Below are 13,033 nucleotides of genomic sequence, written 5' to 3'. Positions count from 1 at the left end.
TAGAAGTATGTCAAAACGTTTCAAACAGTCACTAACATTAAAATGTACTTGCTGCATATTTTGTTAATGAATTTTGCAACAAAATAATGCATAATTATTTATAAAACGAAACATGAAATTTTTTTCTCACAATCAATCCATATTTCAGGAAAAATATAGTATTCACAAGTAGGCCCTATAATAGATTAAGATCTATTATCAATTTTTAAAACACTTTTAATTATGATATTCAGCTCTTAACTAAGCTTTCACTTTTTTAATACATCACGAATATTTAAACATTTCATATCTACACATTCATATCATTGAATTATCATCCTAACATATTTTTGGTGCCTTGACGTCTTGAAGACATCCAATCTGTTCAAATTAAACCTTCTCACAATAAAATTATTTCAATTATCAAAAAATGTATCAATAAATTTTGAAACAATATGATAAGGTTGAATGAATTTTAAAATAAAAAACCACTGAAACTTTAATAGAATATGCTTATCTCTAATAACTCACTTCTTTGAATTCGAAAATATTCTGTCTAGAAATAATAATGAATATCACTTAATGCTTTAATGACTGTATTGTGATGGTTTTAATTTGTTGAGTACATGATACATAAAATAGACCTTGTTAATTCAGATGTATATTATCATAGATTGTGAAATTTATGATGAAATATTCTAACAAGATCTGATATTGTAGGAAATATAAGAAAAGATAGCATTAGAAACAAAATATTTATAACAGTTTTTTTAATTAACCAAAATTTTTTCATACCATGTTGTATGAATCATATTTTTTATTTTAAAAGCTATATGGAGCTGTGATAGTAGAGCCCTTTCTTTGATAATACATTCAAAGTGAATAGGCCCTTTTTGTTACCTTTTTAAACTTGTAGATTGAATTTGATTATTGCAACTGCAAAACTCACATATGAGAAATCACATTGTTTTCTATTCAAATTCAACCTACTTTTTTATTATTCCAATTTCAACCTATCTGGATGAGATGCCAATACTCACAATTTCACTACTATTGTATGGTCAATACTATGGTAATAATTCATCGACAATTTAAAAGATCTTTCATCATTATTGGTGTTTACTGTGGATCTCTCCAGATTATGAAATGTAATTTTTTACTTCTTGAGTTTCCCAAGAAACAATATTTTGATTGAATATTGTTCATTTAACACCCTTCACTTAACACAACGGAAGAATTGGCTTTTATTTTAACACTATTTGAAGCTTGAAACTTTTTTAGCCCTTGTAGTGAGTTTTATTTCATTTCTCTTTTTTCTCGTTTTTATCCCTGTTATTTCATCATTAAATAATATATATACGTTTTAATCATTATTTTAAACAACATTTTACCTTTTCAATACCTTTTCCAAATGTATTATCCAAGCAATTTTGTGATGGGTAATTAATTGAAAAAATTATGAGTTTATTTATTTGGAATTTGTTATGTGATTGGGATGAGAACACTGTACATTGAAAAAGTTTTTGTCCGTTGAGTTCAATCGATTGTCGACCAAATTATTTTGAACATATATATCATAAGAAAGTGTAGTTTAATATGTAAGCTTTGTATAGTGCATTATATCATTGTAAAGTACGAATAGAGTATGACATTTTTTCTGATATCGTTGAGCTATTTATTTTATTACATAATGTATTATATATATTGCGATAGTATAATTATGGAATAATGTGTGTTGATATTATGTAAAAAACATGTGAAAAGTTATATAATATTATTGAAATGTAAATCGGTTTGTGCCTTCTCTATGAATATATTTTATTAAATAATAGTATTGTAAAATGTTACAGGAGATTGAAAATATACTATTTCAGTTGTTTTTTTAACATAAATACATTTTTTATTGATTGTCCCACTTATATCAATTATTCTCTTATAAGTATTAGTCCTATTAAATCAGGATGGAGGATATTCAAATATCTGATCTAAAATTAAATTTATAGTAAGAATTTGATAAATAAACAGTTGTGACTTGAACAGTAATAACCATCCATCGGCATATTGTAATCAAAATTATTCAAACGCGAGCAACTTAGTTCTATAAATAAAATCTTCATATCTATCTATTATTAATGAAAATACACTACAGGCATTTTTGTTTATGGCTATGAAACAAAAGTTCCTGTTATGATAAAAAAATTTAAATCATATAGACCTATTTATTTTTCCTCAGCTAACTCTTGACATAATTAAAATTTTGATAACTTGATTATTATTCCCTATATCATAGCATTTCATTGAAGGTTTACTTATTGGCAACTTATTTTCCTCGTGCTGAAATGAATTTGGTTTCTATGAATTTATTTATTCATTTCATTTACACAAGCAAAACAAAAAATCTGGTGTGGCGCACTCACACAACTTTCCTTGCCGTTATGGAGATTGATCACCTGACGTTAGTGCTCACGCATTTCAAGTCTACTATTCTAAGAGCCAGCTAGTGACAGGACTATAACGCTGGAGACACATGAGGTCTGCTATCTCTTCATATTGAATCATTTAATAGAATCAACAGTTGCCAACAGTTTGCAATTGAATAATCACATTTTCTCAAATTTCGAGCTTATTTTCAATTTTAGGTGAATATTGTCAGAATTTAACAATGCAACAAATGTTACTAAACATAAATAATTGTAGAGACTTTCATGCTGAATCTTTTCCACTTGATTTTTTGTTTTAAATTGTATCTGAAGCCTGATAATTGGGAATCTAAAATCAAACTTTGCATAGATGGGGCGGAGCTCCTGGAATTTTTACAGATATGGGACTAATGGCAGTTGATAGAGCTTAACAATGACTATTTTAGGTATTTTTAGGTATATTTTAGGTAATTTGATCAAAATCGTTGGAGCCGTTTTTGAGAAAATCGCGAAAAACTCTGTTTTTGACAACATTTTTGCCATTTTAGCCTCCATCTTAGATTTCATTTGATCGAAATTGTTCGTGTTGGATCCTTATAGTGAAAGGACCTTAAGTTCCAAATTTCAAGTCATTCCGTTAATTGGGAGATATGAGATATCGTGTATACAGACGCACATACACTCATACACACACACACACACACACACACACACACACACACACACACACACACACACACACACACACACACACACACACACACACACACACACACACACACACACACACACACACACACACACACACACACACACACACACACACACACACACACACACACACCACACACACACACAACACACACACACACACACACACACACACACACACACACACACAACACACACACACACACACCACACACACACACACACACATACAGACCAATACCCAAAAACACTTTTTTGGACTCAGGGGACCTTGAAACGTAGGCCTATAGAAATTTAGAAATTGGGGTACCTTAATTTTTTTCGGAAAGCAATACTTTCCTTAGGAAAGTAAAAACACGCTTCAATTGAAAGTCCAAATGCATGTTGTTTTGAGATAATTGTTTCTCAATGAGAAGTAAAAATATAGATTCAGAAACATGAAAGATTTTGATCGACCACCACTGAATTCGTGAACACGCAAATTAATCAACATGTTTGCTTATTGACTGCCCCACTGTGAATTGTAATGTCTATTGGCAAAAGTTATACGGAATATCTAAGACCAAAAGTTAGCAAGCAACATCATTAAAGAAAAAAAATGTAGGCCATCGTCCAAAATTGATAAGTGATAGCTTGATAGTGTGATATTTGCACACTTTTTTATGTATTTAAGCACGACATGCAGTCAGATATTAAGTAAATAATTGAAAACTTTTATGATATTTGATTGAATAATCACTAGCATAGGCGCTGACATCATATCGTAGTTATTCAACTTGACATCAAATAATCTTAGATCTGAAAAATTTTAACATTTTCCGTGAACAATGGTACACAGGTAGCTTAATTAAAATAGAATCCTTTCCTACAATCAAATGGAATACAGTGTATATGGAGTTATGTATGAGTTTGAAAAAGTATTATTAAAGCTCAATGTTTTATCACGGTAATAAAAAATACAATTTTACAAGTATGCTGGAAAGACGATTCGTTACTAAAATTATGACAAAAATGTTTCCCATGCCGGGAATCGAACCCGGGCCTTCTGGGTGAAAGCCAGATATCCTAGCCACTAGACCACATGGGAGTTGAGATATGGGAACCGAAAATAATCCAGTCCCAACCTTTAGGCCATATTCGCGTTATTCATTCCGCATTCGGTGTACAACCAAAGACCTTAAAGATGCATCTCTCTTTAGACCTAAAGACCTAAAGATGCATATCTCTTTAAGGTCTTTGTGTACAACAGAGTTTCAACCAAGGTACCTAGAATACATCTATTCTAGGTACATTAGTTTCAACTGTACAGGTATTTATTAATTTTTGTGAAAATATCCAGATTATTGAAAAAAAATAGGAATTGTGAGAGAGATAAAAAATATACATTAAGATGAAAATTTCATCTTGAATGTCCAAAATAAGGTTAAAGTCTCTTCAAGGTAAATAATTATTTATTACATGAGGTCCACGTTATAATGTCAGTATTTCATCGAGCTGTTGCTATCCTTGTTTATCATTCGACAAAGCAGATAGCGCTCATCATTTCTACCTCCGCAAAACGTTTCCAAATCTTTTTTCAATAGGCTAATGTAGAGATAGGCTATAACTCATTCACAAAATTTAATCTCGATTGTGAAAATTCATTGGGCTACGGTATTAAATCACAGGAAAATATATTTTCTTGAATAAAATATAACTTAAATTATATTATTTATAGGAATTTTTTATTCCTTTACTGTACCCTAGTAGACTTTTTTATAAATTATTATAATGTTGATGAATCTTAAATTAAATGAAAAAAATATCGTAAATTTTAAAACGTTCTTTAAAAATGAATAACTATAAAAAATAATATGAAAATAAAATATTATTATTTTGTTGAAATAGGTCTATACAAATAATATACGATAGGCTACAGCATTGATATATCTATATATATAAAAGCGAAATGGCACTCACTCACTGACTGACTGACTCACTCACTCACTCGCATAACTAAAAATCTACCGGACCAAAAACGTTCAAATTTGGTAGGTATGATCAGTTGGCCCTTTAGAGGCGCACTAAGAAATCTTTTGGCAATATTTTAACTCTAAGGGTTGTTTTTAAGGGTTTAAAGTTCGTATTTTAGCATGTATATTCTTTTTCTCCCAATCTCTTAATTATAATTGAAATTTTCATATCATATGTTACTATAGAACTATAATCTGGATAGAGTACCTCATCGAAACAGTTGTTAACTGGCAACTAAATTAATAATTGAATGAAAAAGACTAAGATATTGTCAAAAAACCACTGATTTATTGAAATTAGAAAGACCGGTTTCGGTTATTACACCATTGTCAATCTCTGATAAACTCAATATAAAGACAATATCTTAGTCTTTTTCATTCAATATGAATAATTACCACAATATCAACTTCTCAACTACACAAAAAGTAAATTAATAATTTTGTCAGCTTGGCATTAAGTTGAGTTGACTTTGTTAGGTTGGCACCAAGTTGAAGATTTGAATGCATTTATTGCGGAAAAATTGATTGGACACTGCTACTTCAATCCTGGGAATATTATATTACTAGCCGTCAGGCTCGCTTCGCTCGCCATATCCGTTTAGCCAAACGTTTAGTCTAGACCCCCGACTGGATTGTCCTAACATATGATAAAAATGCTCAAATGGAAAATGCAGGCGAGCGAAGCGAGATCATCATTCTGCTGATCTCATTCTTGGACGATCCAGTCAGGGGTCCAAGGGGCGGAGCCTCCTGGCTAGACGGATATGGCGAGCGAAGCGAGCCTGACGGCTAGTATATATATATATATATATAGTTAGATGACTAAGCTATACCTTCAAGCGTTTGGAAGCATGATGCCTCCTTCATTTCTCGTCGCCATTGAATATCGGGCAAGAAGTCAGACGCCCAGACAGACTTATATGGGAAAACTTCGACTTTCATTGCGTTATATCTTTCGACATACTTGATGGATTTCAATATAATTTTTTTCAACTTTTCGTCATTTCCATTACCATAGATACAATGATTTTTTGTTCATTGAACATTATTTTCAACTCGACCAAACATCTAATTTAGTGAACCTACCTCACTACAGATTTTGATCCATTCTAATATAGCAAAATGAATCTCATTTTTACAATATTTTCCTATTACTATGTATTTAGGATATATAAAATAAAACATTTATTATAGATCGCTAATATTACCATATATTTTATTAGGTGGCAAATAATAAATTAACCGTTATCACAATATTTCGTGAAACTGTTTCTCATTCGTTTTGCAACTTAATTATAGGTACCTAACTATACTCTATACTTCTATATTTAATATAAGATAATAAATAACTGCATATTATAAGAACGGGAAAAATAAAATAATAGCAATGATGAAGAATTTATAGACAACTTTAACAAATAATATTTTATAATACAAATTTAGCATACAATATTTTCATAGTTCACAAAATATTACAATATAAGACAAATTAATGGAATGGAATATGGATACCTATATTGGATCTATGGAAATAAAATATTTATTATAATATTACCGGAACTTATATTTTATTACTTGGCAAATAATGATAATGAATCAACCTAACCACAATATTCCTTGAAACTGTTTCTCATTCATTTTGTAACAAAAATGTAATAAATATAAGAAAATAGATAAGTACTGTATATATATGAACTAGAAAAGTTCTAGTTTCACCATTATTTTTCCTTTGACAATCTGTATCGAAATCATGTATTACATGACCACCTTCCATTTGAAAAAATGAAGTTGGATCCATATAACAAACAAAAAAGTTTTGAAGCGACAGAAAGTAGTTCTTTTTCAATTGGAATCGGATCCCCATTGAGCCTACTACTGTTATATCTCGTAAAAGATCTCACAGATCAATACAACAGTTCATGAGCGAGTTCTTAAAACCCAGGGGGCTCTAGTTTTACAAATATTTTTTTATTAAAAGATGAAAATGGAATGAAATTTATTTTTAAAACCTGAAGATGGTGTGTAACACTGAAACTAGTTGTTATAACATTTTTGACCGATCGAGGTGAGGTCTAAGATTCAAGTAGACGGTTTGGCATTTATCTTAATGTTTAAATGTTTGAATGTTTATAAGTTGCGCATTTACGGCGAAACGCGGTAATAGATTTTCATGAAATTTGACAGGTATATGTTCCTTTTTTAATTGCGCGTCGACGTATATACAAGGTTTTTTTAGAAATTTGGCATTTCAAGGATAATATTAAAGGAAAAAGGAGCCTCTTTCATACGCCAATATAGGGTAAAAATCAGACAATAGAATTATTCATTATAAATCAGCTGACAAGTGATTACACAGATGTGTGGAGAAGCTAGTCTATTGCTGTACTTCCATAAGGTCTATAGTTTCAATCAGGTACTTATGGATGAGAATACTGCGTGAGGATGAGGTCTACTGTTCACAGAACTACTAGTTATTTTTAATCTATTTTATAAAATTTCAACAAAAAAAGGCTAAGTGAAACTTAACAGCACATTATTTTTCTTATAACTAATAAAATTATACAAGACTTAGACTATTGGTTTCTGAACAATAACTAATTTATTAAACAAATGTCGTTTAGATACAGAGTTGCATGAAAAGAAATATTTTTATCTGGCGCATGCCGATTCGTACATCCATAAGCACTGCATGAAACTACCATACTTTGAATATTTTTTATTGCTTCAATAAAAAAATATTATCATTTGAAAAAGGCTCTTTTTCTACACAGCGAATACCCGACTTCTTGCCCGAAATTTCTGGTAGCGACACTAGCGCAGTGGCATCATAGCGGACTTCGCTCTTATTAATCTTATTCTCTATATCAATGAGCTATAGTATGATAATTTGATAATTTTATTCTCAATGGCAGGTAACCTATACGGTAGGTAACGATACGGTAATCAAGCTGTAGCCTATCAGTTTTTAAAACTTCCATTCCTTATTGCTGTTCGTCGGTACACTTTTTTATTTTAATTGGTTAACCTATTTTAATATAATTGTTAAGATCATTATAAGAGTGAGAAAATTGGCAACTGAAATCTGGAAGAAACTCCAGTTTCTTACCAGATCATAAACGGTTTCGACTATATTAACAGAACTACTCTTTTATTTTCAAAAAATGTACCTATCCTTCCAAACTAAAACATTTCATTCCCCATATCGTTCATAAATAAAAAAGTTCCTTTTTTGTAAATTCGATAACTTGTTTATTTTGACATCGCGAAAAAAACGCATATCAGAACAAAGCCAATGATGTAGGCCTACTATGAATGTATTGAAAAAACTTCAATGGAAAATTTTAAAGCATTTTCAAACTGGAAAGACACCTGAAATCACATAAAATCAGGGTGGCTTGCGATGTGAGTGTGTACAGTGCACATACGCGAAGGGGCTAGCAAACGCATTTATACACACACTCAACCTCTCCCTACCAATGCCAACCCAGGTCTCTCCTCAACTCGGCGACAGCTCCACAGACTTTTGAGAGAAAATATAGAAGTCAGTTCTTACTCTTATTCTCTCTCTCGCTCACCGTTGTACATACAAACTCGATGACCCATACAATATTTCTGGATATTATTGCACAGCCCGCTCAGGCAGGCATTCAGCAGTAGGCCTACCTAGAGCCTAGTCAGTAATCAGTCAGTGATTACTTTTACTGGAAAGTTCAAGTCTGTCTGACAATTTGTTGTATTGAACATTTTATGGAAGCTCCAGTTAACCTCCACCACCCCGTCTACCTTTTTTATCAACGCTTGGTCTAACTGATACAATTTATATTCATTAATCCCATGATTGAGAAAAGAAGAAATAATATTCATTTAACTGTTGCTTTAATATATTTATCTCAACTCGAGACAAACTGAATTCTAGCACATTATCAGGTTCATTTTTGGAAATCAAATCATTGGAATAATTGCTCGATGTTCAATTATTATCAAGTGTTGATGTATAAATGAATTTTATGCAGAGGATACTCGACTAATATGATTATTCTAAACTAATCTGCCCAGTCTGAATTCATCTTATTAAATACTGTTGAATTTATAATTGGTAAAAATGTTGAAGATACAACAACCAAGCTTCTAGATTGAATTGTCCAAAATCAAATTCAAAAACATCTTGTATCAATCTTTATTCAGAGGCTATAGATTATGATGAATTATTATGAAATACAAAAAATGGATGTTTCAAATGGGTTTAACTCTTAAATGGTAATTTTATCCATGTAATAGTTTTAAGGGAATCTGAGAGGATACATTTTCCACAACCTCTCCTCATTTTGATTTTCTCAAGTATATTTATCTTACCAAAAAATGAGAATGCCTTTTTGAACATAGTCGCAAAATCTCAATCATACATGGTTATATTTGCTTCATCATTGTAAATACGGTAATGGAGTTTTAAAATAGGAAATTTGAAATTGTCGGGTAGAAAAATCTCTTCTTCGATCAGCAACAATGAACGTCTCCATGACTGGCCTCGCCACTCAGAGTCACACCCAATGAGAAAGAAACTGAGATTATCTTTTTCATAATTAACGGTAACTGTTTATCAAAAGCTTCTATAGTAGGCTTCTTAACATGCATTCAAACGTCAAAATGCCAAACTTTGAGCCCTCATAGCAAATTAGCAATTAACAGTACATAGAAGTGAGTGACATCAAAATGTTCAGCTTTTTAAAAAACCAATTTTTAATAAAAATCCTATAAATGTTACTGGCGAATCTAAAAAAAATCGTTTGAGTTCACAGCAATTTCATTCCATACATACCATTTCAAATATTTTTTTGTATTTTCTCTTAGTTTCTTTGTGTCGTTTTAGTTCTTTCTCTTATATGGATTCTCATTTTGAAATTCAATCCTCATGAAGGACCTCTATTGTCTGTGGAAAGAACTAACAACTTCTTAGGGAATTACAGGATATTTTTTGATGATGCTACTGTATTGTCATTTTATGAAAAACTCCTACAACAATTGCAAATCCATCAACGGTTGCTGTAATAGGAATGAGAGTAAACACGACATAAGTACTTAATACCTTAAGAAAGGTTTTTAATAACTTGAACTATACAGGTTTCGAATTGGAATGAGTTTGCTTGGAGACTTAGTAACAGTAATAACAAATTCAAAACATATGTTGTTATACTACATTCTTCCCCCAAAGAGTTAATGAATGTAGTCTTTCAAATAATTAGGATGTCTTCTATTTCTAAAAATTCTTCTTGGATATATGTATTTTGATTTTCTTGTCCAGTAGTCTGTTGTCTAGGTTGTAAGCTCTCGGCAGTAGTACTAGTTTCGTTTTCTTGGTTTTGGGTTGCTTGAGGATTATGGAAGTATTCAAGTTCAGGTTCGGAAGTTGGTAATTGAGAATTTTCATCATTTTCAGAATCGGTTTGTTCTTCGTGATCTCTGTTTTTGTACTCTCCAACTGGAGCAAGATGACGTGTTGATACTGTGGTTTCTCTTCCATCAGGTAGCTTCACATGTGCATACTCAGCATTTCCATGTAGAAGTTGGACCTCTTCAACAAGTGGCTCATATTTAGATGTTCGATTGAATTTTTTCAAATAGACAGGGCCGGAATTGAGAAGCCAAGAAGGAGCTGAAACACCATTGTTTCCAGATCTGCGTGGGTGTAAGAACATACGCTCATGAGGAGTTTGATTTGTGGCTGTGCAAAGTAATGTTCTTGTTGAGCTAAGAGCATCTTCTAAAACTGACTCCCATTGATTTATTCCTAAATTAAGTGATTTTAATGCTAGCTCAATCGTTTTCCATAGAATAAGATTATAACTTATCTTTCAACCTGTCCATTACCTGCTGGGTTGTAAGCAGTGGTTCTGCTAGTTGCAATTCCATGCAAATTCAGGTAATTTTTCAAGTCTTGACTCATAAATGATGTTCCTCTGTCTGAATGTATGTAACCTTTTATTTCTTCTTTGCAAAACTTTTATCTTCTTCCGTAATTTTTCTTTTCGTGGAGTGTGTGCACTCAAAATTAGTTCCGTCTCAACAGAAGTACATTTTCTTTTTCTTCCACTTGCCTCACATTGCAGATCTTCAGTCTGGAATAACATTAGAAATTCATTTATAGTATTATAGGTAACAGGATCTTCATTTAAAAGTAATGCTGGCAAACTTGAGAACTATTATATTTATTTATTACATTTAATTACAAGTATGGTAACCTTTTTATTTTCGTTTATGGAACGACTAGTTACGGGTCATTATTAACCTTGAAAGTTTTATCAAATGTTGAAATAGAATGAAGAAGGTACTAGTTTTCATATTTATAATAAACCTATCAATTAGCCTTATAAATAAAAAAAAATATGGGAAGTATTTAATTAATAAAAATCTTCAAATGAACACTCAATACACTTAACTGGAGGATGAAAGAAAATAAAAACAACGGTAGAAAATAAAAAAAACGTTCAAAAAATAAATGTAAGGTTAGAGAATTGAATTTCTAAATCAAATATAAGAATACGATGCATAGTAAAAATTTATGCAAAATCTAGACAATTTTTTTTTTTGAAAATTGCCAAGGAGGAAGGGAAGTGCCTTCAAAAACCGTATTTTTTCGATTAGAAAATGTTCTAAATTTTTGACATGAGGATACCACATCCAATTAAATCGTCCTGAAATAATTTCCAGAGATATTACTTCACGAATTCCGATTCCTTAAATTTAGTAGCTTCATATAACCATGTTCAACATATTTTTTGGAAAGGATAAAAACCTATCTTCTTGATTAGCAGGGAAATTAACATAAGCACATATAAATCGGAAAGGATTTCAGAAAATGAAGGTAAGTTTGAAATACACAAATAGGAATTGTCATTCACATCTTATTAATATTATAATATTCATAACAGAACCTGGTTTCATGGCTTCACCGGCCACATCTTAAGCTATCTTGTTTATAACTTACTGTTCAAACAAGAGAAGATGTCTCTCTAAAGATGAGTTACTGTCTCTTGTTTGGACATTAAATTGTGAACAATACAGTTGAAGATTGTTTGAAATATTCCCAACACAATGATTCAGAAAATTGTGCAAATGATTATACGAAAACAAGAGTGGATTGTATGGAAAACTGAAGATTGGAGACACTGAATTCATTAAATTTGTAGATGAAATGGAGCAAAAATTCATTTCAAATATTTCAAGCCTTGCTCTTCATAAAAATGTAGGGATAAAACTACTACATCTCCTAGAGGAAGTTCCTTTTGCTCATCCGTGTGAGAAATTCCCAAAGAGATACCTTTTAAAACTCTTTGTAAGAATGCGAATCTTTTATTTTTTGAAATTCATAAATCAGGATTTGAAAAGCCAAAACAAAGAAAGAAGGGAAAAATTTATCAAAATTAAACATTTGTAATTTTAAATTCAACTTCCAAAAACATTTTTTAAGATATTATTATTATTATTCGTTTTTTAAATTGTCTAGGTACTTGGTACTAAGTTCCATTCGTATGTTTGAAATAAGTTTAAAACTTTATTGTCCAAAGGTACATACTCGAGACATCTTTGATTCCTACCGCCATCTATTGAGACTTCAGAGACATGTCGATATCCGTACTTCTTTCTAAAAAAAGAGTACTTTCCTCAAAAATGTTTGATTTGAGGAATGAGTCACGCACGTCATCAGCCTCACTTTGTATTACAAGAGGATGTTCATCGTTGTCAGTAGTTGATGCTCTTTGAGTGACTGATGAATCTTGTAGCTCGTTCACGGCGGGTAGCTCGTGACTGGGTGAGAATCCACGAAAATCTATGATGGAGTCATCTTCATCTATAGCTGCCTCAGAACTCACTGCATGATGTCATTGATAGAGTCAATCTCGGTCAAACAATCTG

General features: G+C 31.4%; 1 non-coding gene across 1 annotated transcript; it reads right to left on the bottom strand.

The window, feature by feature from the left end:
* Window positions 1-4,125: 4,125 nt before the first annotated feature.
* On the bottom strand, window positions 4,126-4,197 carry Trnae-uuc. Its single transcript has one exon. It is a non-coding gene; the product is annotated as a tRNA-Glu (tRNA).
* Window positions 4,198-13,033: the final 8,836 nt, after the last annotated feature.

The sequence above is a fragment of the Nilaparvata lugens genome, unplaced genomic scaffold (genome assembly GCF_014356525.2).
Source record: "Nilaparvata lugens isolate BPH unplaced genomic scaffold, ASM1435652v1 scaffold3967, whole genome shotgun sequence".
Taxonomy (NCBI): Eukaryota; Metazoa; Arthropoda; class Insecta; order Hemiptera; family Delphacidae; genus Nilaparvata; species Nilaparvata lugens.
The sequence above is the reverse complement of the archived record's forward strand: the minus strand, read 5'-3'. Positions and strand labels throughout refer to the sequence as shown.